This window comes from Macaca nemestrina, chromosome 10 (genome assembly GCF_043159975.1).
Source record: "Macaca nemestrina isolate mMacNem1 chromosome 10, mMacNem.hap1, whole genome shotgun sequence".
Classification (NCBI taxonomy): domain Eukaryota; kingdom Metazoa; phylum Chordata; class Mammalia; order Primates; family Cercopithecidae; genus Macaca; species Macaca nemestrina.
Window position 1 is genome coordinate 108,391,721 of NC_092134.1, and position 27,015 is coordinate 108,418,735.

The following is a 27,015-nucleotide window of genomic DNA, read 5'->3' on the forward strand; positions in this document are numbered from 1 at the left end:
TTTAAAAATCTGTGTTTAATTGACTTAAAAATAAGCAGCTATATAAATTATTTTCTTAGAAAAGAAACTAATCCAAATAATTTTTAAGTTCACATGACTTGATGATGTTTAATAAACAAGAATATTGATGATTTAGTAAAACAAAATGGATATTTTACCTAGCTTTCCTAGTGAAATAAGCTTATCTCTGTTACAAAATTTATCAGTAAGGAAAACAATCAGAGATGACAAGAAATTTTGTTTAATGTTATGTCTGCCTGAATCCAAAATCTTTTTGAAAACTTGAAATCTTAAAATTATCCTAAGCTAATTTAGATGATAGATATTCATTAAATATCTAAATCATGTCCAAATATGATGAACTACTAAAATAATTCCTGAACATTAATTTAAGATTGTGTATTCTTGGCTTCTTATTAAATAGGAACTTGAGATATTTGGGTCTGGTGGTAAGCATGTTCTGCGCTATGAGAAAACATATGCTATTCTAAAACTATGATATCATGTACTTCGTAATTTCAATAAAAATTAAGGTTACCAAGTGTTGGAAATAACGCTTAAATTTTTAAGGAAATTGAACACTTAGAGGATTTTTAGCAAAGTGATTTTATTTTTGCGCAGAGGGGTGTTTTTTTTTTTTTTTTTTTTGGCCAGTTGCCATGAGAGCACACTTGAACAAAGAGGCACAAGAACCTTTATTTTTGACACAAGTCTGGCTCTTGTATTTTTTTTTTAATTGGCCTGGGTCGGGTCATATAATTTAAACTAATTTTGGTTGGCTAAATATTTGGGATTTCTTAGATAAGGTGGGCACGTAAAAGATAGAGAGGAAAGGGGGAGGGGTGTTTTAATGAGCTAGAAAGTTAGTTATTTTTTTTAATAAGGAAAGGAATGTGAGCTGGTACTGATAACGCCTGGCACTGTAGTGTGCCTGGGCAATTAACAAAGGAAGAAAGGAAAAGGGAAGAAAAGGAGTGCACTAAGGGTTAAGAATTTTAATTAATACGTGTAATTAAAACTAGTAGAAATTGTAACGACGAGAAGAAAAAACTATATATGAAAAAAGGTACAAAAAAGTAGGATGTGTTTTTAATAAGGAAATGTACAAAAGATGTATGTTTTCATTAAGAAAAAATAGAAAGTAAGTTCGTCTTAAGGCAAGATAACTGATTGTTCTAGGATAAAAAAGAGGAAAGACAAAAACTGAATAGATGTAGAAAGCTGTAGAAGGTCTGGAATAAAGGAATCTTATATGTGGTCAGACTACAGAGATTAGATGGATTTTATTTATAAGGTTGATTTTAAAATAATAAGCTCAATAATGTAGGAATGAAAAGTTTGAATTTGGTTTCCCTCTGTTGAAAGGATAAAGGTTTTTTTTTGAAGCATTGATCTGTTCCTGATTATGAACTTTTTTTTTAACTTTATAGTTTAAGCAATTGCACTAGAAAACAAAGATTTCATGTTTTATCATGATAATTTTTAATGCTTCATATTGTCTTTCATTAGATATTGAAAGGAGTTCAGTTTTTTAAACAACTGTTTAACTTTCTGTATTTGCTTTTAAAATTTTTTTTCACTTTGGTATTGTTTCACAGTGGCCTGTGATCCTATTGAATCAAGCGTTTTAAACCTTTTGACATCTTTTTCCCCAAAGATACATCAAATAGTAAATCTCTTCATGATTCTTTTTGATGTTTTTTGACAGCTTCCAAAAATCAAATTCTAAATTAAGTCTTTTTGAACTTAAATTAGGAGCTTCCAGAAGCATCCCTGAAATATCTCAAAAGGCTTACTTATTTCCCTATAAACAAAGAGATGTTAAATTAGGCTTTTTTGATAGATTGAATTGCATGTGAAGCATTGTCAGATAATAAGTGATGTTAAAACTTCTTCAAGTTATGTTTGTTACTGATATGAGTACCCAGAAATTATATGAAATTTCTAAAAATCTGATATATCTTGGTATATTGATTTCAGTAATAATTCAAATTATTATGTTAAAATGTATGTCACCAAAACAACTACATTTCTTTGTCAATTGTATGATACAAAATTGCAAAAGTTTAATTAAAAAGATTTGATAAGTACATGTTTTAGATAATTTTAAGATTATTCTATTGGACTAGGTAAGATTTTTGAGAACTGTAATTAAAAAATTGATGGACTCAAAATTTAAGATCAAACAGAACAAAAATAAATTTTATGGGACTGAGTTAACTGATGAAAATAATTACAATTTTCATAACTTTTTGTTTAAAACATTGCTGGTTCCTTAATGTCTTATTTTTCATATTTAAGGAACTATTTTTTCTTTTCTCTTAAGCTTCCTATAACTTACAGCAATTTGATAAAATATGCTTTTGAAAACAGAAATGGAACATTTACATTTTTATCCCTGCCTGATTGCTCCAGAATTTGGAAACTGTTATTAAATATTTTTATCTTTATTACAATATGGGAGTTTGCATAGGTTCAATGAAAATCTATTCTTCTTGTAACAGGACATAATTAGCCAGGTCCTTGGCCTGGCTTCTTAACCTAGAGAGGTTTTTAAGGTCTATCTTAAGATTTCTTATTACCAGATAGTTTTTAAAAACTAAGTTGACTGATATAAAGTCAATAAAGTTCCTTGGGTATTACCAAAGATTTGGCTAAAATAATGTTTTTGTTTTGCGTGTGGTTTATTTTTTATTGTTTTTTATTTTTTGAGACAGAGTCTTGCTCTGTCACCCAGGCTAGAGTGCAGTGGCGGGATCTCGGTTCACTGCAAGCTCTACCTCTCGGGTTCCCGCTATTCTCCTGCCTCAGCCTCCCGAGTAGCTGGGACTACAGGCGCCGGCCACTACGCCTGGCTAATTTTTTGTATTTTTGGTAGAGATGGGGTTTCACTGTGTTAGCCAGGATGGTCTTGATCTCCTAACCTTGTGATCCGCCCACCTCGGCCTCCCAAAGTGCTGGGATTACAGGCATGAGCCACCGCGCCTGGCCTAAAATAATATTTTAAAAAATATATAGACTTACTATTCTTCTTTCACTTATGTAAATAATCAGGTCAAGTTTACTTATTTTGTAAAAAAGACATTAATCATACTATGATTATTCTGGCATAATGGAAGTAACTATATAAAAGGAGAAAGCCGTAGTGTACCCATTAGCGAATTCTACTTCTGTTTATTTTTCTTTAAGATTTTGTTATGCATCTGTTAACTGGATTGAATCCCAAACTTTTCTAGTTTCACTAAAATCTAAAACTGCCCTCCTCCCAAGGGCATTCAAGTTTCCTGAATGCTGAAACTTGATGACTTTCAACTTCGGAAAATTACTTCAGTAGATTATGCATGGATGACCTTCAGACCTGCTGCTACACAGGATGCTTAAGAGAGTTTACCAGAACACCCCCTGATGACATAACCGAAGACATCCAACTGCCTTCCTTATTCCATCGTCTAAGGATGCTTCCAACTCAAATCTGGATGTCTTGACTCACTACCCTCTGGCCTCAAAAACCAAGAACATAATTTGCTCCCAGTATGAACCTTTGTTTTTCTTTTGTTTTCATAGAACAATACCCTGAATTCCTTTCAAGCAATACGATCAGAAACAAACAATTTAACTGCAATAGTGTTTCAAAAAAGAAGTTCTTGCTATCCTAATAGCCCAATAAGGAGGAGTATATGCTATTATTGATAAAAAATATTGCTTCTGTGTTAACAAATATTTGGTCAAAATTTAAAGGCTCTTAAGAAACAAATTTAAGTATCTTGCTAAACAGGTGCTGCCTCCTCCATTGATTTATTTAGTTGGTTAATTCTTGGTTCCTGGGAATATCTGCCTCAGGAATTGTTTTCATCCTTGGCTATTTTTATCACTATTTTCATTATATTCACCTCCCTAGTGTGTTGTATCCTCTCAAAGATTTTCAGTGCTTTCCAGCAGCTACTCACACATCAAATGATTTCCATCAGGATTAGACAACACGCAGAACTCAACAACCCAACCATCAATGCCTACAGTGACTTTGCAGTTTTTGGTAACAATGGCTATGTGACCTCTCATCCCAATGTGATTATTGATGATGATTGTATCTACATTACTTTTTGTTCCAGTGACTACATCAATAGTGACAACCAAAAGTAATGCTACAGCATTTGGTCACACTCTCAGATTGCAGAAAGGATGGCCAAAACAGGGAAACTGCTAAACTAAAATGAATATCAGAGCTAAAGAACCTGGGCAAACAAAACCAGTTAGGTCTCATAAGTGACCTAAATCTTACTTGATTTGCAAACATGAGCAAAACTTAACTGGAGGTATTTCTTGTAAGTGCCTGCTATTAAGGAAAAACAGAACTTAAGCTCAATCAATCAGAAGTAGCCAAGAAACTTATAACTATATAACTAGAAAATTTCCAACTGGATAAACCAAAGAAAGCAACTTTGCAATCAAATACTTTTTTTGTTTACTTCCACATAAACCCAGTAAATACTTGCCCTGATGAAATGTCATGGGAACATTAAACCTTTCATGGTTTGGTGTCTCCCAATTTATCAATTACTCAAACTTCTTACTCAAAGTCTTTTAAAAAGAAATGTTATTATGCCTCAGTTTACCTTTTTTCCTTCAGAAAACCATAGATTTACCATGCACTTTTTTTTTTTTTTCTGTCACCCAGGCTGGTGTGCTGCAGTGTGATCTCAGCCCACTGCAACCTCCGCCTCCTGGGTTCAAGCGATTCTCATGCCTCAGCCTCTTGATTAGCTGGAATCACAGGTGCATGCCACCACACCTGGCCAACTTTTGTATTTTTAGTAGAGATGAGATTTTGCCTTGTTGCCCAGGCTGGTCTGGAATTTTTTGCCTCACGTGATCCACCCACCTCGGCCTCCCAAAGTGCTGGGATTACAGGCATGAGCCACCGTGCCTGACCCAGTTTATCTTTTTAACACATATACTGAATGAAGCTCAGCAGGAAAGTCATTTTCAACTTTTGACACAGTCATCTGCAATGGCTGTTAAAGCAGCAGATTTTCCAGCCCTATACAGAAATATTCCCATTTAGAAATTCTGAGATGAGGCTTACTGATCAATATTTTAGCAAAGAACATATTCATTCAACAAATATTTTTGAGTGCTAGTCATCAATATTTTATTTTATATGTAGCTGTGAACAAAACATCAAAATTCTTGCTTTTGTGGAGCTCAATTCAGTGAGAAGCTCTAACATAAGTGTTTGCAGTATTTAACAGCAGTCTTTAACACTCCCATACTTTCTAAATATTGTTGTTTATAGTATTACTGTGTTTGGTATGACCTTTTGATAAGGAACTATTTTGGGAAGGTACAATATTAATGTTAATGTTACAATGACCACATATCTATATGCTATATCTTGATTTTCTTCCTAATTTTCAAAGCCATGTATCTGGTTGAAACTGCCATCGCAGAATTATAACTGAAAAAGTGAAAGAGATGTGGCCTAACCAACTCCTTCTTACTTCTAACCTCCAAGCTGTCCTTGTTCATTCCTAAGCGTAGGCCAAACTAACTTTGGGAGGAACTTAGTTTATAGTTTAGCTTTGAAACAAAGATGATAATAGCACTTTCCTGAACGAAACCTCTTCTATCCTGTAAACCGGTTTGCCTTTGCAGTATTAACAAATTAGCTACAAGTTTAGAAATGAAGATTTAGGGGCCATGCAGCTTCTGGCTGCAAGAGTCTGAACCTCCCCAAATTGCTTCTGGGAATAACATTGCTCTTCTGAAACCTAAGATCAGTGCTTGAGATATTTTGAAGACTATGTTCTGACACATCAGCTAACACCACCCAATCTGGTAATCTGGCTGTACCAATTCTATGATTCTATCCAAGGAACAGAAGACAGCAAGAAAACTCACTTGGACACCCTATTATTTTATCTCCAGTCCAACCAATCAGCACTCCATACTTCCCAAGCCCCTACTTGCCAAATTATCCTTAAAAACTCCAGTTCCCAAGTTTTGGGGGAGACTGATTTGAGTAATAATAAAACCATGGTCTCTTACACAGCCAGCGCTGCGTGAATTGCCCTTCCTCTATTGTAATTCCGTTCTCTTGATAAATCAGCTCTGTCTAGGCAGCAGGCAAGGTGAACCGATTGGAAGGTTCATGATCTGTAGCTTTTTGATTATAAAATATGCTCCTTCAGGTAGAACAGTAAGAACCATGATTATGTAAAATAGGAGAGACTTTCAAATCTACCTGTTTTTGAAAGAGCATTGAAAACGCTCAACCGGAACACTATAATTTTAAAAATGAAGCAATGGATACTGATATCAATTGGGAAAAAGAACACTCAAATTTTCCTTAATATCAGTTTATTTAAGAGAGGAATGTTTCTTTCCACTTTTAAAGACTTTCATAAAACCCTTTTCCCTCCTACCCCCAACCAAAAGACCTGTTACAGGAGCTGTAGAATTTTAGCAAATGTTAAAACACTATTAGTCACATCAGGCTCAACAGCTGGAAATCAAAGCCAAGTTCTGACCCATTATCACTTCTTCCCAAGAAAATACACTCTTTTAAGTAGAAGGAGTGAGATAGTGCTCTCTGCAACAAGGAATTGCCCCAAAAGCCAAGAAACTGTGGTTGCCCAAACAAATATGCCAGAATAAAGTGAGGTATGTATATGCTATTCGAGATGTTTCATTCAGATACAGCCACAGTGTCCTGTCAGTATTTTTACTCATTATTAACAGAAGCTTTCTCAGGCTGATCAAAAGGGAAAAAAAATTGGGGAAAACTGGCAAACAGATTTGAGACTCATGTTCCATGTATAACAAATGACCCAAACTGTCTTCTAGCACCATTTCAGAAGAAAACCCCTGCCAATGCTACTGAGCATAGACAGTGAGTTTTCATTGCTCTTGTTTTTGTGCCAGAAACTCGAATCTAAAATTTTTCTGCCCTTTTGTGCCACTAACTCCTCAACTCTGATGAAAGTGCAGTGAATTGGCAGAATTTGTGTTACAATCCTGTGCCTTAGCTGCAAAGGAGCCTAGGAAATAATTTGACATTTCCAGCTTCAAAGTAAGACCCTTTGTGTCCTCTACCAAGATTCATAAAAATGGTTAACTCCTTAGCCACAAGCCTAAATGACGTACAAACTGAGTGATAAAGAACAGTTGCAGCCTTGTCTGGCTAATTATTTTTATTTTATTTTTTTACTTTCCACTTTTGGGAAATGCTAAACCTAAAAACTTTGCTATGGAGATAAGGACTCCATGCTCTTAAAAAAAATTCTAAAATAGATTAATGTAAGTATTTTTTCCTTTCAAGGGCATAAGAAAGTTGATTTCTTTCCCAGTGAATCACTCACTGAATGGAGAATGATCCTTAGTTATATATGAACATAATGAAATGTAACCACTGTAGTTATTTCTGCAAGATGAACACAAATAGTTTAGATGGTTTTAAATTTGGTAGAACAAAAAGAATATTTTCATTGGGTTCTAATACTGTTCTAATGTTACTGACACGATGATCACATATCTTCCAGTGGCAAATGCTAGTTTTAAAATAATTCTCTTAGAATGGAAACCATGCCTCTTCAGCCTTTCTATATCTTCAACCAGAGTAGAAAATTTTTAATAATTTAATTTTAAAGATCAGGTCATAGCTCCTCTAATAAATTTAAATTTAAATAGATTAAATTTATCCCTGGCTGGAGAGCAAATTGTAATCAAAACTACACAGTGTGCTTCTCAACCTTTACGGTGCATATCAATAGTCCGGGTTTTTTCAAAATAAAAGCACATTCTGCTTCCAAATAAGTGGGATGGGGACAGATATTTGCATCTGTAACAAGCTCCCATGCTTCGCCAGCTGTTAGCATACGCAGACTACATTTTGAATAACAATGGCTTTGAGCTTAGCAAAGGTTAATGAAGAATCTTGAGCAACTGTTGCCACAGGTGCTTTGAAAGCTCAGGAAGACCCTGAGCTTGCCATTTTTATCAAATTCTATTGGAATAACAGCTGAGGGACTCTTTTGAAGAAAATTGCTTTAAAACAACTAAGAATAGGAATCTTAGTTTCTGTTGGGGTGAAAGTCCCTTTCTACTCAATTTATACTTATTTTGTATCTTGTGACAATAAAAGGATCATGATCGGTTTGCTGGTAGTTTCCCTGAATTCATGTTCTGTAAAACATAACCCACTGTCTTTGAACTACACGGACTTTATTCTAAAATATCTCTGGGAAGTGAGTGACTGAACTTCATATATTAAGAAGGTTTAAGTGCTTTTGCTTTGATTTTCTATTCAGGAATGAGTATAATAACAGTTATAACCAGTGGGTTATTTTTTTAAGTAATATAAATGTTCAGTTTTCCTCTGGCAAATGATTTACTAAGTCACAGTGTGACTAAAATACAGCTAATATACAAAACAATTATACCAGATGTCTTAGTCTGTTTGGGCTGCTATAACAAAATACCTTAAACTGAGTAATTTCTAAACAATAAAAATGTCTTGCTTACACTCCAGAGGCTGGGACGTCCGACATGAATGCACTGGGAGATCTGATGTCTGATAAGGGCTCACTCTCTGCTTCCAAGATGGCACTCTCTGTGTGTCCTCACAGGGTGGAATGACAAGCAAGCTTCCTTGCACCTCTTTTATGAAGGCATGAAAACATTCACGAGAGTGTGACTTCATGGCCTCATAACCTCCTAACCCTATCTCTTAATATTAAAACAAGGAAGATTCGATTTTAATATATAAATTTTGGAGAGACATAAATATTCAGACCATAGCACCAGGGAAAAATAAAAACAGTGACCTGACATAAGTTCACCACTGAGTAGTTGCTTTCTAAAATTAGAGTGGCAGCATAATACAAGGGTGAGAACTCAAGCTCTAGAACAGGCAGAACAAAACTCATCTCCAGATCTGATTTTCCCTAGCTCTGTGATCTTGGAAGAGTCATTTCACCTCTCTGAACCTGTTTCCTCATCTATAAAACAAGGTTATTCAGAATTACCATTCAATCTAGCAGTCTCATTATTGAGTATATATGTAAAGGAATATAAATGATTCTATTATAAAGACACATGCATCTGTACATGTGCATGTTTATTGCAGCACTATTCACAATAACAAAGAGATCGAATAAACCCAAATGCCCATCAGTGGTAGACTGGAGAAAGAAAATGTGGTACATATACACCATGGAATACTACAAAACCATAAAAAAGAATGAGATCATGCCTTTTGCAGCAACATGGATGGAGCTGGAGGATATTATCCTAAGCAAACTAACACAAGAACAGAAAACCAAATACTGCATGTTCTCACTTAAAAGTGGGAGCTAAACAACAAGAATATGTGGACATGAAGAAGACATCAGGGCTTATGTAAGGGTAGATGGTGGGATGATGGAGAAGATTCTAAAAACTGCCTATTGGGTACTACGCTTATTACCTGGGTGATGAAATGATCTGTACGCTAAATCCCCATGATACACAGTTTTCCTGTGTAACAAACCTGCACGTGTACCCCTGAACCCAAAGTGAAAGGTAAAATGATAAATAAATAAAATAAAAATAAAATGAGGTTATTAACAGCAAGCATGGCATAATGCCTGTAAAATGTTTATTATTTTCTATTATATAATCTATAATTTTATTTTTAAAGAAAGAAAAGCGATTACATTAAAGTAATGAATACTTGAAAAAGTTTCATTAAACAGACTAAAGGAAGAATGGTGATCTTTGTGAAATGGTGAGACTCATCCTCTCCTAAAGTATGGTAAAACCAGATGATTGTGAAGTGAGGGTGGTATATCGTTAGGAAAGTAATATAGATACATCTTGGTCCTGTTTTTTATAGACATGAGAATTTGATTTTTTTTTCTATTCATATTTCTTAGGCATGAACTAAATTAGCCAATTACATAAAGGTCATATTCCTGGAATTCAGTCATGAACCAAATAATTGAAAGGTCATTATTTAGTCTATTATAGAGGAAAAATGAATTTCTACGTTCTTAGAGCACAGTCATGTAATGGCTTTATTAATCTATTGTTTACATAAACTGAAGAAAAATAAGTTAAGTTGAACAGGTTGTTTTTCTGTTGAGAACTTTATAGTAAAATTTAACTTCTCATGAAAAGAATAATAAGTAAGAAAAGGCATTTAAGAGTAAACTTATGTTATTTTACACAAGAACAGAAAACCAAACACTGCACGTTCTCACTCATAAGTGGGAGTTGAACAATGAGAACACATGGACACTGGGAAGGGAACATCACAACCTAGGGCCTGTGGGGTGGGGGAGGATAGGGTTAGGAGAAATACCTAATATAGACGATGGGTTGATGGGTGCAGCAAACCACCGTGGCACATGTATACTTATGTAACAAACCCGCACGTTCTGCACATGTATCCCAGAACTTAAAGTATAATTTTAAAAAAGAATAAAATTATGAAGAGATTATGGAATCTGTAGCATGAGTAATGTACTAATTTTGAATCTTCAGAGGATACTGTGCTGTACCATTTGATTACACAACCTTGTATGACAGTATTTTCACTGTGATATAATATCAAACAAAATGCAAGAATGTTATAAATTATTTACTAGATTAATGATTTTCTGAGAACTGCAATGACAAAACAACAAACCTAAATACCTTATCTAAGAGAATAGGCAATTCTCTCCCATTAATAAGTTATACTAGAACTCTGAAGAATTTTAATAATTTATATGAATCACATATTTTTCATACTTAGGTGTTTCAATTGATTATTGAAATTCATTAGGTTAAATCTTGGGATCTGCTAGAGCTCCTGCATTGTTTTAAAACCACTGAGGTTTTGGTCTATTCTTTTACCCTCAGCGTAGATGGTCTTGAGATTCTGCTGGAGCCGAAAAATTATTCTAATAGTTCATCTAACTGATTTCTGAAATGGCCACAAAATTAGGAATATCTAAGTATTTTTAAAATATTGACTCAGAAAGGAAAGTAAAAGCTATTTTAGTTGAATAAGGCCATTGAACATCTTTCAGTTTTATTGATTTTTTTAGATTTTGCTTTTACTTTAAATTAATTTCACCATTTCCCAAAGAATTCAAAATGCTCACTAAAGTCTAACTCTAAGTATTCCACTCCTTACAATATTTTCATATATATTATTCTTATGCATGTTACATAAACCCTACATGTTATTGTTTTAAATAAGTATTATTTTATATTTATCTTTTTTTGTGCTTTCATTTCTTTCTGCAGTTTTTTGTTTCAAAGATTACTTTGCTTTGGCCTGAAGAGATTTAGTGTTTCTTTTAGTGCTGATTGCTTGTATTGAATTAAATCAGAATCAGAAGGTTGTTTTGCACAGTGTGTTTTGTTTTTGGCGTAAAGAGATTATTGTCTTGCCTTCGTATTTGAAAATGCTTTCACTGGATGTGGACTTCTTGGATGGCAGGAGGGCAGGTTTTCTTTTAGCAGTTACGAAATGCTGTTCTATTGTTTTCTGCCTATCACCATTGCCATTTAAAAGTTTGCTGTAAGCCTGTTGACATTTCATACAAAGGTATGAATTACCTCGATTGTTTTGAAGCTTGATTTTTATGGTGGGCATATTTTATTTGATCTTTCTGTGGTCTCAACTAAAACCCTAGAATATTTCCCAAGACATAACCACTCAAACTGAATTTTTACTCTGATATTTTCATAGCATTGTGCAGGATCTGACATCTCACTTCAGCTTTCCAACATCATCTAGGCTGCCTGAAGTCTTGACCTGTGCACCTACAGAATAAAAGACATCCAAAAACATTTGTTACTATCTCAGAACTCCAATTTCTGTTGACTACATTCAGCAAGATCTTTGTTTTCTATTTGGACTTTATTCCAATATGCTACAATTTGGAAAATATCCTCAGAAAGAAAACTAGAATGAACATAGAGCTCATCTTTTGCAGATTGTTTTTCATAAATTATAACCCTGAATTGGTTTCTGTCTAATGACAGGAAACAAATGTTTTATAAATTTCGTTAGTTCAATGACAGTCACTCAATCATGATTGGAATGGGAAGTCCTACTGCAAAACTCATTTTCATTATATAGACCAGTATCAGTGGTTTGATCACTCAATAAACCTTATTTTTCTGTCTAAATCATCAAAGTCTCCAGAAGCAGGAGATACATGTTCCTACTTCATAACATTATTACAAGATAAAGTCTTTTCTCCTATTCCCATGTAAGGAATATATTCACATTTCAATAACGTGAAGAACAAATATTTTTATGTACACACACATATACAAATATATATTCATAATACACCTTTACTTGAATATTTTACATACAACAAATTAATTTCATCCTATAATTTTTACCACTATTGTAAGATAAAGTCCTTTCTTTCATTCCTATGTAAGGAATATGTTTGCATTTCAATAACAGGAAGAACAAATTCTTTTATGTACACACCCATATATACAAATATATATTCATATACACCTTTACATATTTTACATACAGGTATTTAATTTTATCCTATATTTTTTCAAAGAAACTAATTGGTATGAAAAAATAATCGGTATCCATTTAAAAGCAGTTTTATGAAAGTGCTACTAAAAAATCTGAACAGATGTTTAATTTTCATTTTTAAAGGAGGACGGTGACAGATATAGACGTAATTGTCCTTTGAATTCAAATTAGGATTTCGACCAACCTCCTTTCATGTGCACGAATAGCACATGTACTCAGAGATAACAGATTATTTTTCCACCTAAAATTGTGACTGCATATCTTTGCTTTGGTTCTGGGAATCTGTCAATTAGAACAACACCTCACAAAATGATCAACAAAATAGTATGTGCCAAACGTTGGGATCTGAAATTATGCTTTCCTTTCCCACTCATTAATGTAACTAAAATCAAATTGTCTCCACGGTGGAGATTAGAACAACATAGCCACCTATCTCTGAGCTGATTTTGTTTGTGTTATCGAATAGTGACCAAAACACAAAACAATATTTCCAGTCAGACTCACTGTCATGACTTTTTATTACTTTATTATTATTTAACAGTAGTTTTAAACAATACATTGGTTTTTTTATTGGTTTTCCTTATCCGTAGTCTCAAATTGACTAAAAATCATTAAAGTAGCTTGAAAACTATTATTTTGTTCCTTACATAATTTAAATTGAAAAAATGTTATAATGATGAATTTCAGTATCTTTTGAGTAGAAATGAAAAAGGTTCACACTTAAAATATTAAATTTTGAAAGAAGAGCTGATAAACCATATTTCTTGAGAAGGTACTGGTTTAATATTAGAAAGTAGCACAGCTAAAATAGTAGTTCAAAAACAAAAGAAAAGTAGCTTTCATTGGCTATTTGGTATGTGCTACAATGACACAAATGGCATCATTTTATCTTGGTAACAATCCTACAGTAAACATTTTCGGAATTATTTTGTAGATGAGGAAATAAGCTCAGAGAAGTTCCTTAACATGCCTAAGATCATATAGTTTTTGAGTGGCAGAGTTGGAATACAAATAAAAGTCAGTCAGACTTCAAAATTTGTGTCTTTTGCAAACCAGTAGGACAATGTGAACCTTTACTCTGGAGCAGAAGGCGGAGAACAATCATTTCTTGCTTGCAGACTATGGCTTATGTTGTTCCTGCGTCTCCTGATTGACAGCCGAAGTAAACAATATGGTTTACCTTTGCCAGCACTTTGTTCTCCACTCAATACTCATTCAGGCTAGACAAACTCCTGATTGGCTTCTCTGCTTCCAGTTTTTTTCCCTCTGGCTACTATGCATCAGCTTAAATTTTCATCTTTATAATGTCAGATGTACCAGGTTAAGTGTGCCCTTTATAACTCTGACTCCTTAGCTAAAGATGTGCCAGTAACCCAATATGAAACAAGTAAATAATGTTTCATTTCACATTTACTCACTATGTGTATAATCTGTTTTATAATTAGAAAATGAGTATACTTGATTCCTGTTTAGAAGTGGTTCACATCTTAAAATATTCATTTTTTAACAGTTTGATTCACTATCCTTACCTTGAATAACTATTAAAACATACAATAAGCCGGGCACGGTGGCTCATGCCTGTAACTCAGCACTTTGGGAGGACGAGGTGGGCGGATCACGAGGTCAGGAGATCAAGACCATCCTGGCTAACACGGTGAAACCGGATCTCTACTAAAAATACAAAAAAAATAGCCGGGCGTGGTGGCAGTCGCCTTTAGTCTCAGCTACTCGGGAGGCTGAGGCGGGAGAATGGTGTGAACCTGGGAGACAGAGCTTGTAGTGAGTGAGATCGCGCCATTGCACTCCAGCCTGGGTGACAGAGCGAGACTCTGTCTCAAAAAATATATATATATATATATACACACACACACACACACATATATATGTATACATATACATATATATGTATACATATATATACACACACACACAATTGCCAGAAGTATCTATTTTCAGAAGAATTTCCCCACCTTCCATTGTATGTTAAGTATGCTTTTGTTATTATAGTCTCAATGAACTTCATTCCTAACGGTTTGAAATTCCACTGAGTCAGTGTACCATAGTTTACATAGCATTTCCCTATTACTGGCTATTAGGTTTTGCAAAAATATTCCCTATCAAAAACCAAGATAATGTGAATTAATTGTTATAAGGCTTTTCTATATTTATAATAATGTTGATAGGCTTAAATAACAGATAAATTCCTGGTCAAATATACTTATATTTTTTAAAGTATCTAATAAATATTAACTGCCCTTTGGAAATCCTTCTGAAGATCATTGCCTATATTTTTCTTAAAATTTTTGGCTGGGTGTGGTGGCTCACACCTGTAATCCCAGCACTTTGGGAGGCTGAGGCAGGCGGATCACGAGGTCAGCAGATGGACACCATCCTGGCTAACACGGTGAAACCCCGTCTCTACTAAAAATACAAAAAATTAGCCAGGTGTGGTGGCGGGCGCCTGTAGTTCCAGCTACTCGGGAGGCTGAGGCAGGAGAATGGCATAACCCAGGAGGCGGAGGTTGCAGTGAGCCGAGATCACGCCACTGCACCCCACCCTGGGCAACAGAGGAAGACTCTGTCTCAAAAAAAAAAAAAAAAAAAAAAAAAAAAAGAAAAAGAAAAGAAAAGAAAGAAAAGAAAAATTTCATCTCCTAAAGTTGTCAGATATTAAGTCTCCAGTGATTACACACATTGGTAACACTTACTCTGCACCTTTTCCCATTGCAAATACAATTTTCCACCACTCCTCTAATTTATGGATGTAAGAGGAAAGTTACTCATTCTCTTGCTCTTAGACCATTTTCTTGCCATTGACATTCAGTGATCTTTATACTCACTACTCTTCTGGAAGCTCCAATCTTTGCTTATTTGTCTATTCTCCCCTTAATATCTCTGTTTCTCTTACTACTGACCCTTTCTTTTATATCAATTTCTAGGCACTCTGGTTCTCTACACCCTGATTTTAGCATCTTTTTACTTTATCCTTTGATATCGCATTGGGTAACTTCTTTGTCTAAATGAAGAAATAGACAAACTCACAGTCACAATTCAAGATTTCACAATTCCTCTCTCAGTCATTGATAGGACAAAGAAGGATAAAGAAGACTTGAACCACATTATTAACCAACTTAACATAATACAGAAAACTCTAGGACCAACCCCAACAAAATACATATTCTTTTCAGTGCACATTGAAAAATCACCAAGATACTCATATTCTGGACCGCAAAACAAGACTCAATAAATTTAAGAGAATTGAACTCATACAAAATATTTTTTCTGACTACAATTATATTAAACTATAAATCAGTATCAGAAAGATATCTAGAAAATATGAAAAATATTTGAAAATAAGCAGCATATTCTAACTAACTCATACATTAAAACACAAATTACAAGTGAAATATTTTAAACTGAATGAAAATGGAAACATGAGGTATCAAACTTTGTAGGAAGTTGCCAAAACAGTGCTTAGAAGGAAATTTATAGCATTCAAAGCTTATATTAAGAGAAAAGAGCTCTCAAATTAGTAATCAAGTTTCCACATTTTGATACTAAAAAAAAGTGTGAATTAAACCCAGTGTAAAAAATAGAAACAAAAGAATCAAGCTAAATGTAGAAACTAATGAAATAGAAAATTAACAGAAAATAAAAGTCAGTAAAGCAAAACTAGTATTGTTGAGAAATAAAATTAATAAATTCCTAGACATCCTGATAAAGTAAAACAAACCAAAAAATGGGGTAGGGAGAGAAGTCACAAATGTATTAAAAAACATACCCATAACTTAGTAGGCTATAAAATATGTTAATTTATGAATGCTGTAAGCAACCATCCAAGGACACAAAATGCCAGAAAAAACACATATGAAAAACAAACATTAATTTGCTTCATATTTAACTACCTTTTTGGTACCATCTTCACTCAGCTTATCCAAGTGAAATTTCACATGACATACCAATAATTACCCAGTTTGAACAGACTGAATTCTGTTAGACACTTGCAAATGGCCTATGGCATTTCTATACCTTTGCTAACCTCCTTCAAAAAAATAGTATTAAATATGTGTCAATGCTCAAGTCCAGAAAGTTCTGGTAACATTAATTTGATTAAATACTTTTTTCAAGAATATTGAGGAACTTTTCATGCTGAAAAGTTAACTTTACTTTTAAAAGAGGATGCTTGAATGAAGGTAAATACCAGATACCACTTCCTTTATTTTTTTTTAAATAAGAAGTAAACTAAAGCAACTAGGAATCTTAAAATCGAGGTCTACCTGGATTTACAAGAAAAGGGACAGATTATCTATCTAAAACAATGGAAAAAAAGAACCAGGAAAACATTTGTACCCAGGGGCAAAAATCTAAGTAAATGACATCTATTCTTTGTTACCATGAAGAATTTCCCTTATTACTTCCTCCCAGGGCTGGCCCATGTTATTAAGGGAGCAATGATAGTTCAAATTCTCAACAGAACAACTGATATAAAGATTACAATGAAATATGGAGGGGAAGCATAGTACTAGGTTTAAGTAAAAGATCTCTATTTATTATTACAATTATTACATTAATTTTAGCACAAGTATGTTAAATTAGAGAAAAAATGTCCAAGCACATTTATTTCTATGTTTATTAGTGTCTTGCTCACAACTGATCTTCAATTAATAAAAGTCAAATGACTGGTATACAGAAAGATGTTGATCTTTTCTTCCATTTTATATTCCTGTATATTTCTATAATATCTGGTATTAATTTTTAATATCAGCTATTAGAAAAATTATACCATAAGCTTTGAGAGAGAGTTAAATAAGGTAAGACCTTTACAAATATTTATTAATATGAATACTTAAATTGTGACATTTAAAAAATATTCAACCAGTAAAAATCTTTTTTTAAAAAGTATAATTAGTAGAATCCAGATTATTTGAATTTGGAAAACGAAATTTTAAATGGAAAATATTTCAATATATATGTAAATCACTACTAAAAAAAGACTAAACACAACTCATAAGGTACACATATAAGATGAACTGGATCAAATGATTATTAAATTGCATACCATCATGTTTTGATTTGATACACAGTGGCACTGTTCACTTTAAGCATGGAGTCTCAACAAATCAGGTATGTTGAATACACCTATCTGATGGAAGACACAAGAAAAAAGTCCTCCTTTTCCTAGAAGCAGATAAGTGAATGCGGAAAAGACAGACTAATTTTTTAACTACATATTGTGGAGTCATAAAGGCTACGAGAGAAGGCCTAAAATGGTATGACCTTCACTGAGCCAAATTAAGCTCCTGGGAGATTTGCTCGGAGGGCAGAGACAGAAGACTCTTGGTTTACTCCAGTCCATTAGGACTGCAAGCTTTCAAAATTGCTACTCTGACCTGGGTCATTCCTCTCATCAAAATTTCTGGAAGCTTCTGAATTAACAAATCGTTTTGAAGTAGAAGAGAAAAATAATAAAGGAAAAATAAGGCCACTAAGTTATGTTCTCTGAACAATGGTTTTTAAAAACCTGGATAGTCACAAAATGAAAAATGTTTTAATAAATGAATTACAGTGACCCAGCTCTTAAAGCCTGGTATTCAACCTCCACAACTGCCATTAACCCAAAGAGGAAGAGAGTATAATAGCATAACTTCATTGCAATTCAATGGATTTGAGCAAGTTATTTCCTCAAATGATAGCTCCTTCATGATGTTTATTCTTTTTTCTTTCTTATGTTCACTTAGTTTCTGAATGGGAAAAACCACACAGCTTCCTTTTGAAGACATCCTTGAAAGGAAGAGATCTACATTTCTGAAAAGAATCAATTTAAAAAATTAACATTGTATTTTTTCTTGATATAAATAAATCTTTTTTAATGTTATTTTTATTTATAAAAAATGAAGATAAATTTATAACCTATTCATTCTTGGATATTCTGACTTTTAGAAGTATAATTAGTTGAAAATCCTACTCCTTAAACATTCACTTAAAAAGATACAACACATTTATTGAAACTTTGTGCCAGACCCTGTGGAGAATAGATAAACATAGCTGTTAATAGTAAGAAATAGAGTCATGTAAAATATTTACTCAAAAGACATTCATTCAAAATCAGAAAAGCTTTACAAAACTTTCCACAATTATTAACTAATGTAAACATCTAAGAAGTCATTGCATATAATAGGCACTCTAAATCCCTGTTGCATAAAATCTAGGAAAGTTTTGGTAAGCAAGATCACTCTTTTTGTCTTACCTTTCAAAAGATTGATTTTTTTCCTACCTTTCAAAGGCTGATTTACACTTGTAATTTACCATTTCTCCTAAGTAGATTTGGGCTTTCTATATGACTGCCATTTCATTTTTAAAATTCTGTATATTTGTATAAACATATATGGAGTATGTTTCTATAAACTTTAGCACAGATTCAGATTTCAATGCTTACTCACCAATTGACGTCTGGAGTAATTAACCACTAACCTCCCTTAGTCTTCATGGAGTTTAGCCTTATTTACTCTCAAGGAACTGAGAATTAAATAATATAATATTAGTGAGGATGTTCTGTGCACAAGACAGTGATACATATCTTAGCTAAAATCAATACATTTCAATAATATGTTTTATACTTTGTGCAAGTATTTTTAATGCATTCATTGTGCCTTATCCTACAGAGGTTACATATCTTTCAAATTAACAAAATCCCCAGGAAATTAACTTAACAAATAATGATATATGTGAGTTATTTCACTGCTCATTACTTCATTATTTAATAAAGCAGAAGTTTTGCCAAATGATTTAAATTGCATGGGCTGTATTTCAATCAATACTTTCTTCCAAGGATTTATGTCATTTAGTTCATCTACTTTCAGAGCAAAGTGAAAGGACCATGACTATGATTTCATGTGCAAAGTTTGAAGTTCATATATGGAGGAAAAACAAAGGTAACACTTATTTAGCATTTGCTGTGTCAGGTACTATTCCAAACATCTCACAAGTATTATTTTATTGACTCTGGTCAATTTCCTGAAGAAGGTATGGGGTGGAAATGTGTGATACGTTTCCTCATCCATTACGGCTGACACTCCTCTAGGAAAAGACAGGTGAACAAAAGAAAAGCATAACAAATTTACTTAACCAAAATTTTGCATGACACAGGAAACTTCAGTAATGAAAATCTAAAGACCCAGGTAAACCCGTCTATTTTCATGCTTAGGTTTGATGAAGAATGGACAGGCATGTAGAAATGGATTGGACCAAAGAGTCTGATCCAATGATAATAAACAAGGGGGTACCCAGCAAGGCCTCTCTGTTTGAATTCTTCTTGACCTCTAGGTGTAGCATTCCTTTTTCCCAGATATGGAGCAGGATTCCTTTAGAATTAGGGTCTTCATGGGAGAAGAGAGAGAGAGACCTTTCTAGGTTTTATAACTTGCTTTGGGGGAGAGGGGTTCTAGTTTCTATGGCCTTGGGGAAGGGGAATTCTGGTTTCTATGATTCACTTTAGGGGAGAAAGGGGGGCAAGAGACAAGAGGATGAGAGAAGGTCAGAACGACCTTGTTTCTGAGGCTTTTTCCATTTTGTTTAGATCAAAGTACTCAGCATGCCAAGGTGCCGTTCTTTGGGGTATCACATTTGAGCCCTAGCAAAGCTATTATTATCACCATATTGAAGATGAGGAAATTAAGGCTTCGAGAGGTTAAATAATGTGACTAAGGTCCACATTTAGTAAGTAGGAATAGGAACAGGAATAAGAAGAAGAATCTGTTTCTACTTTATCATTTAATATTTTAGAGTTTCTCAAATATCATTTCTCATCACTTTCTTGAAAAACATTCCATTTTGAACAAGACAATCGTACATTTAAGACAGATCTAATTTTAATAACTTTTGTTTGTCTTCAGATAACCAAAACTAACTGAATTTTAATGACTCTTTTTATTTCTGCAATCCACATCATTCTTAGGACATGAATATATGCAACATCTATTAAAATAAGGGCTTATTTAAATAAGATAATAAAAATATCATTAAGATTAATTCAATAATACATTGTAGATGGTAGCCACCATCACACTACCCCACTCTAGAAAACCACACATTTGACTCTTAATTTTTTAATAGCATTTTATTTTTCCAGGCTTAATTGCATTCTTAGATTAATTGCATCTAAATGTCTTACCCTGATCTATAAGGTCCTACTTGATACATCCCCTTGCAACCTCTCTGACCCCATTTCCTCCCTCTCTTCCCCTACACACTGGGCTCAGCTTACTTTACTCAAATACACCCAGCAGCCTTCGTCACGGGCTGTCGTACTGCTCTTACCTCTGCCTGGAGCATGGTTCCTCTTGATAGTCACAAGCCCCCTCCCTCACTTCACTGGGGGCTTGCTCAAGTGGTACCTTCTCCAAGAGGCCTTCTTTGACTACCATGTCTGTAATAACACCTCCATCTCCCTCTGTCCCTTTACCCTGTTTTGTGTATTTATTTATTTAGCATTTAATACTGTTGGACACATTCATTTATCCTTCCTCCCCTTCATACTATTGGACACATTCCTTTTGCCATCATCCCCATAGATTGTGGTGTTCACAAGAGCAAGGACTTTATCCTCTCTTATCCACTGGTGCTTTCTTAGTACCTAGAACAGATCCTCTCAATAAATATTTGTTAAAGAAGTGAAAATTATGTGTTAATACCCTCTGACAAAGGCAGTAGCCTTCAGATTATTTAGATTATAACGTGTAATATATAAAGGCATTTATATGTAAATAATTATTTAACTGTCTATCTTTGGATCATTAGCAGACTGGATACCAGGTGTAGGAGACCACAGTGTAGGGAAGTAAATAGCAGGAATTAAGAAACTGAATTATCATATTGTCTATGTTTATGGATTTAAATAAGTCATCTTTCTTTCTGGATACAAGTTTCATTGGCATCAAAATTCCGTCTCAAACAATTAAAAATCATGTCCAAGATCACAAATAGACCATGGAGGAGTTTGGTTTGTAACCCAAGTTTGTTCATCTCTAAAGAGATTAACCTCAATAGCCTTTCTCCCATATTAAAACTGAATAGAAGGGGTTCTGTCTCTTAGCTTTGGAGCCTCCCTCCCTCTGTCTTTGTACAGGGGAGCTTCTTCTTTCTTTCTTCCCCTTTCTTTCTTGCCTATTAAACTCCCTGCTCCTTAAAACTGGAAAAAAAAAAAAAAAAAAAAAAAAAAGCTGAATAGGAGAGTTGACATTTATTCAACGATTTTAATCCATGAAAATAAATCATATAATTTTTATAAAAGCCAATCACTCAGATAGTTATTTCTTAGGCTAAATTTTTGGGTAATTTCCAATATTTCTTTTCATTTGTTTTGAATATCTTAGCAACAAATACTGATTACAGAAAAAAATGCGAAGATAAAATGTTCAATGAGAAAAAAAACTTTAAAAATTTCCAAATTGAAATAACCAGTTTTATTCACACTATGGGAAAAAAATAACCAGAAGACAGTTAAACATAAGCTTTTCTTTAGAATTCTGAGACACAAGAATGCCCCAAAGGAGTGTGGTGTCTTAAGGAAAAAGGGATGCTTTCATATAGAGCTTCGGTAATAGGGGTTAGTTGTTCATCTGTTTCTGCAATAGCAGTCAAAAAAGTCATTGGAAAATAGAGAAATAGTTTTTGTAGTTTAATAAAGAGATGGCTGGGCAATTTGTTTATCAAGTGGCATAGGAGAGATATAGATGCACGATCCAATGGCATGTGGGAGTCATCACAAAAACTTTCATTCGTCCAAGGTCTCCCATAATCTTTTGGTCACAGAGGAGACCAAGTTTCATTGCTTAACTATAACTTCATACAGTCTGTCAGACCTATAACAATCTGTCAGTTATAATCCCAGGCCCATTGGTAATTTCCAAAAGTATTTCTTACAACTTTTGTCTTTGCCAGTTTTTTTGTGTGTGTTTGTTTGTTTGTTTGTTTGTTTGTTTTTGAGACAGGGTCTTGTGGCTAGAATTCAGTGGTGTGATTCTAGCTCATTGCTGCAGCCTCAACCTCCAACATTCAAGTGATCCTCCTATCTCAGCTTCCCAAGTAGTGAGGACCCCAGGTGCATGCCACCACACCTGGCTATTTCTTTTAATTATTATTTCTTTGTAGAGACAGGGCTTCACCAAGTTGCCTAGCCTGGTCTTGAACTCTTGAGCTCACGTGATCCTCCCACCTCAGCCTCCCAAAGTGCTGGGATTACAGGCGTGAGCCATGACACCCAACCTGTAGTTGAATTTCAGTCTTTTGTCAAATGAGTACTTACATGGAATATTTAAAACTCTAGATATAATATAGCAAACAAATGTCGAAACAAAAGTGATCAAAGGAAGCCTTGGATGGTATCTCAGCCAAGTCCTGCTTCCCGTGGTATCAGCCAGGAAAACAAATCTCATCCCACCTAGAGTTTGTGGAGAAGAGAGGTGCTTTCATATCAATCGGTTTGTATGATTTTTTTCTACTCCTGACTTTGACAGAATAATAAGATGTTCTGAATTTTAAGAATCTTATTTTAGTAATCAGAATAAGGGGGGAAAATATTTAAGAATCTCATGGTAGTAATCAGAATAAGAGGGGGAAAAACTCCAAGAAAAGAAGATAAAAGCAACCAAGAAGGGAGTGTTGCTCAGTGGTTCCAGGCATTTGAGATTCTTGACCTGCAGGTCTTGGGTGGAATCTATACATAGTTAGTAGTCTGTTGCTTGATTGATCCAAGGTTCTTTGGAAAGATGTCTATATTCTGATGCTGGCTGCTTTTGGACAATCCTGAGATAGTCCCAGTTTAAGATCTTCCATTATCATGGAAGTCCAGGAAGTGGTTATATAATGCCTTTTTAACAAGAAAATGTGAAGAAAAGGGTTGATTCCCTAGAGTTTTACTGCACCTTGTGTGTTTAACAATGACTGATAAAGTATCTTCTAAAGAGGTTCAAGAGCAACTTTTGATGGTGTCAGTTCCAGTAAACCAGATACCTAGCTGAAAGTTATGCAGTCATTCCTGCAGTTTGTCCCAGGGAAAAGATAATAGACTCAGCGTCTTAAATGAAGCCTATATACTATTTGACCATGTATACCTACAAAAGTGGCAGAGTGAGGGATTAGAGGTGAAATCGCCAGATAGCTGTACATTTCTGTCAGCATTGACCTATAGCTAAGGGAAAATGCTTTAGTCATCATGACTAAAGTGGCAGGGGCAGTGAAGTTTCTTGGTGACATGCAGAACTTCACATAGTTCCTAAATTACTTCCTTAGCAAAATGTATACCTGTTTCAGTAGCCAAAGAGTTTGGGGTTCCTCAATTGAGAAGTACAAAGTCTAAAAGTTTTCTTTGCTGCTTTACATCAAGAAAAGGCTTGTAGCCAACCAAAACCAGACAGACAATATTAATAATATATTCAAAACCACACAAGGGGTAAATAAAGAAAATCAATTTGTTGTTCTTCAAAAGAGTCTAAAAGTTTGACTCATGTACACATTTCACCTTTGCAGTTTTGCCAGGATGGTGCATTTGACAGATGAGGCATCACAGGAGTCATCCATTAAGATGTTTCTGAAGTTTTCCTATTTCAGCATCCCGGGGTGGACTAAACAGCATCTTGGCAGAGACTGAGTGAAGCAAATCCTATATTTCCTAACTTGTTTCTTTAGAATCAGGTGCTTGAGGTTAGAGTTGACTAAAAGACCTGATGCCAATAGTCAGAAATTAGTTATGGCTTTGATTTTAGACTTACTAGCCTGGGAGTGTGTTAAAAACAGCCTGGGTAGTATTATAATCTGATCAAACATTACACTTTGCTTCCAGAGTCTGTTTTTTTAGTGTTTCTCCACTTTACTGATAGTTAATTCCTTTGGAAAAGGCAAGGCATTTAATAGGGCTTTGAGCTGATTGCCATGCTTAATTGGAGAATAAGCAGCAGCAATAAAGCCACACTACGACCAAAACATAGCAGAACCATGAGCCTTGCAAAAACTGTAGCAATAGCTGCTATCTGTGAGGACATTTGTTCTACTATCTCTAGCTAACTGGTAATCATAGAATTTCAGGAGTGTGAGAAATTATAAATGCTATCTACACCATTTCTAAGTGTATTGAGAGATTGTAAAGCTAAAGCAAGCAATGTAGAAAATAATTATAGCTATAAATTGAAAATTGATCATAATTCTCAGAGCCTCTATTCAGAAATTATCAATTCTCACATTTTGATGTATTTTTCATCCTTAATTCTATAAATATTTCTGAGTAGTCACAATAACTCTGTGTATAAAAGCTAGTTATCTGTCTCATATACTGCATATTTTAAATAATTTCTATGTCTTTTTTTTTTTTTTTGAGACGGAGTCTTGCTCTGTTGCATAGGCTGCAGTGCAATGGCACATCTCAGTTCACTGCCACCTCAGCCTCTCGAGTTCAAGCGATTCCCCTGCCTCAGCCTCCTGAAGTAGCTGAGATTACAGGTGCCCACCACCACGCCTGGTAATTTTTGTATTTTTAGTAGAGATGGGGTTTCATCATATTGGTCAGGCTGGTCTTGATCTCCTGCCCTCGTGATCTGCCCCCCTTGGCTTACCAAAGTTCTGGGATTACAGGTGTGAGCCACTGTGCCCAGCCTATACTTTCATAAATATTACTTTTAATGAAATAATATTATATCAAATACAGATTCTACAAATTTCAAAATGATTGCTCTTTTTAGGCACTTGAGTTATTTCAATTTTTTCAAAGTCATAGATAACATAAAAGATTACTTTATAGGTATAATTATTTCATTAAAGTATGCTTCCAGTAATAAAATTACTAACTGAAGGCAATGGCTATGCTGTAGTCTTCCGATTCATTTGCCAAGTTGTCTGCAGCATTACTTTTCTTCTTAGAAACATAAAACATATGAAAGTGCCCATTACATCACTTTGCATCAGAATTAAATAATTTCATTAACATCGATGTCAATTTGATAATGAATATGGGGAGGAAAACAATGATAGGGAAGTCAAAGAGAAGAAGGAATCCAAGAGAGTGCTGTATTCTGAAAATCAAAAGAGAAGAAGGATTGAATATGTGATTTGTGGTCTTTAAGAAGCAGAGCTGCAAAGAAGCAATTCCCCGCATTAGCTGAGTATCTTTGGTGAATTTAAGAGAGTAATTAAAGTGGAGTGTGAGTGCAGAATTAGACGATGAGTGGTTAAGAAGGTAATCTGTGACTGGTAATTGGAGGAAATATATTTATGTGAAATACTATTTCAAGATTTGAGAGAGGATAGACAGTGGAAGCTTACGAAGATAGCAAGAGAGAATATTTTAGAGATTTTGTAGTTGAGTTTACATTTAAGTGAAGGCACGAGGGACAGACCAGAACACCATGGGTGTGAGAAAGAGCAAATAACAAGAGGGTCTATGAATAGCTAAGTAGACTAAAAATACAATTAAATTATTCATTTATCTTAAAAGTATTTTGGAAGTGTCTATGTATAAATAAATGTTTGGAACAAAACACTCATTGGGTTTCTTCTGTGCTTTTATTTTTCTTTGTATCTTCAGTGTTCTTGATTTAGCATGTCTGTGATTCCACAACTAATTCCACTGTCATCCTTGAATAAATTACATTTTCAACTAAATAAACTTTTGGTAAGATACTGAGCTATTCGTCATATATTACCAACCTTAAGAGATGGACTTTTCTAAAGCATTGTGTTTTAATGTGTTCTATTTGTGTTTAATAAATGTTAATAAATATCTTGTTGCTGACATATTAGATAGCATTATTTGATGTTGGAAAATCAAAAATCATTTCCCAATATATGTTGAAAGGAAATATGGAATGAAATTTTGAATTTTATCTAGTGATTTAAATCAATGAGGGCAGAAAATATGATCGTTCTGGCCATTCTTATTTTGTCTTCAATAACAATTTGTTTGAAGCTGCTTATGTGAACAACTGTTTAAATTTATCACCTAATTCTTCTAGTGAACAACACAAATTTTGGCAATTTCTAAATTATTCCGTGAAGAACCATATATTGAGTCTGATTCTTCCCTATGTCCTAAAGCGAAAATAAACACTACTATGTCTGAATGAAGTGTAAAGCACAATTGAGCCAGCCTCTACTGTGTTTTCTACATAATATCACATATATGACTATAAAAAGTATCTAGTTTGGTGATAGACCAAACTCTTTCCCAATTAATTCATTGCTTGTCTTATAAGAAAAAAATGTATACCATTATCACATATAATCATGAGACATAGCTTTACTTACCATTATTAATGAAATCAAGATGCCAAAACAGGACAGAGCCATCTATATAATTTAAGTTATATGAAATATTTTATGATAGTAAAACACCATGCATTAACATAGGTTCTATAACAAAGTCATAGCTACTGATTATAAGTTATTTTACACTGATCACTAAAAGAACACATTAATCTAATTGATGCCTT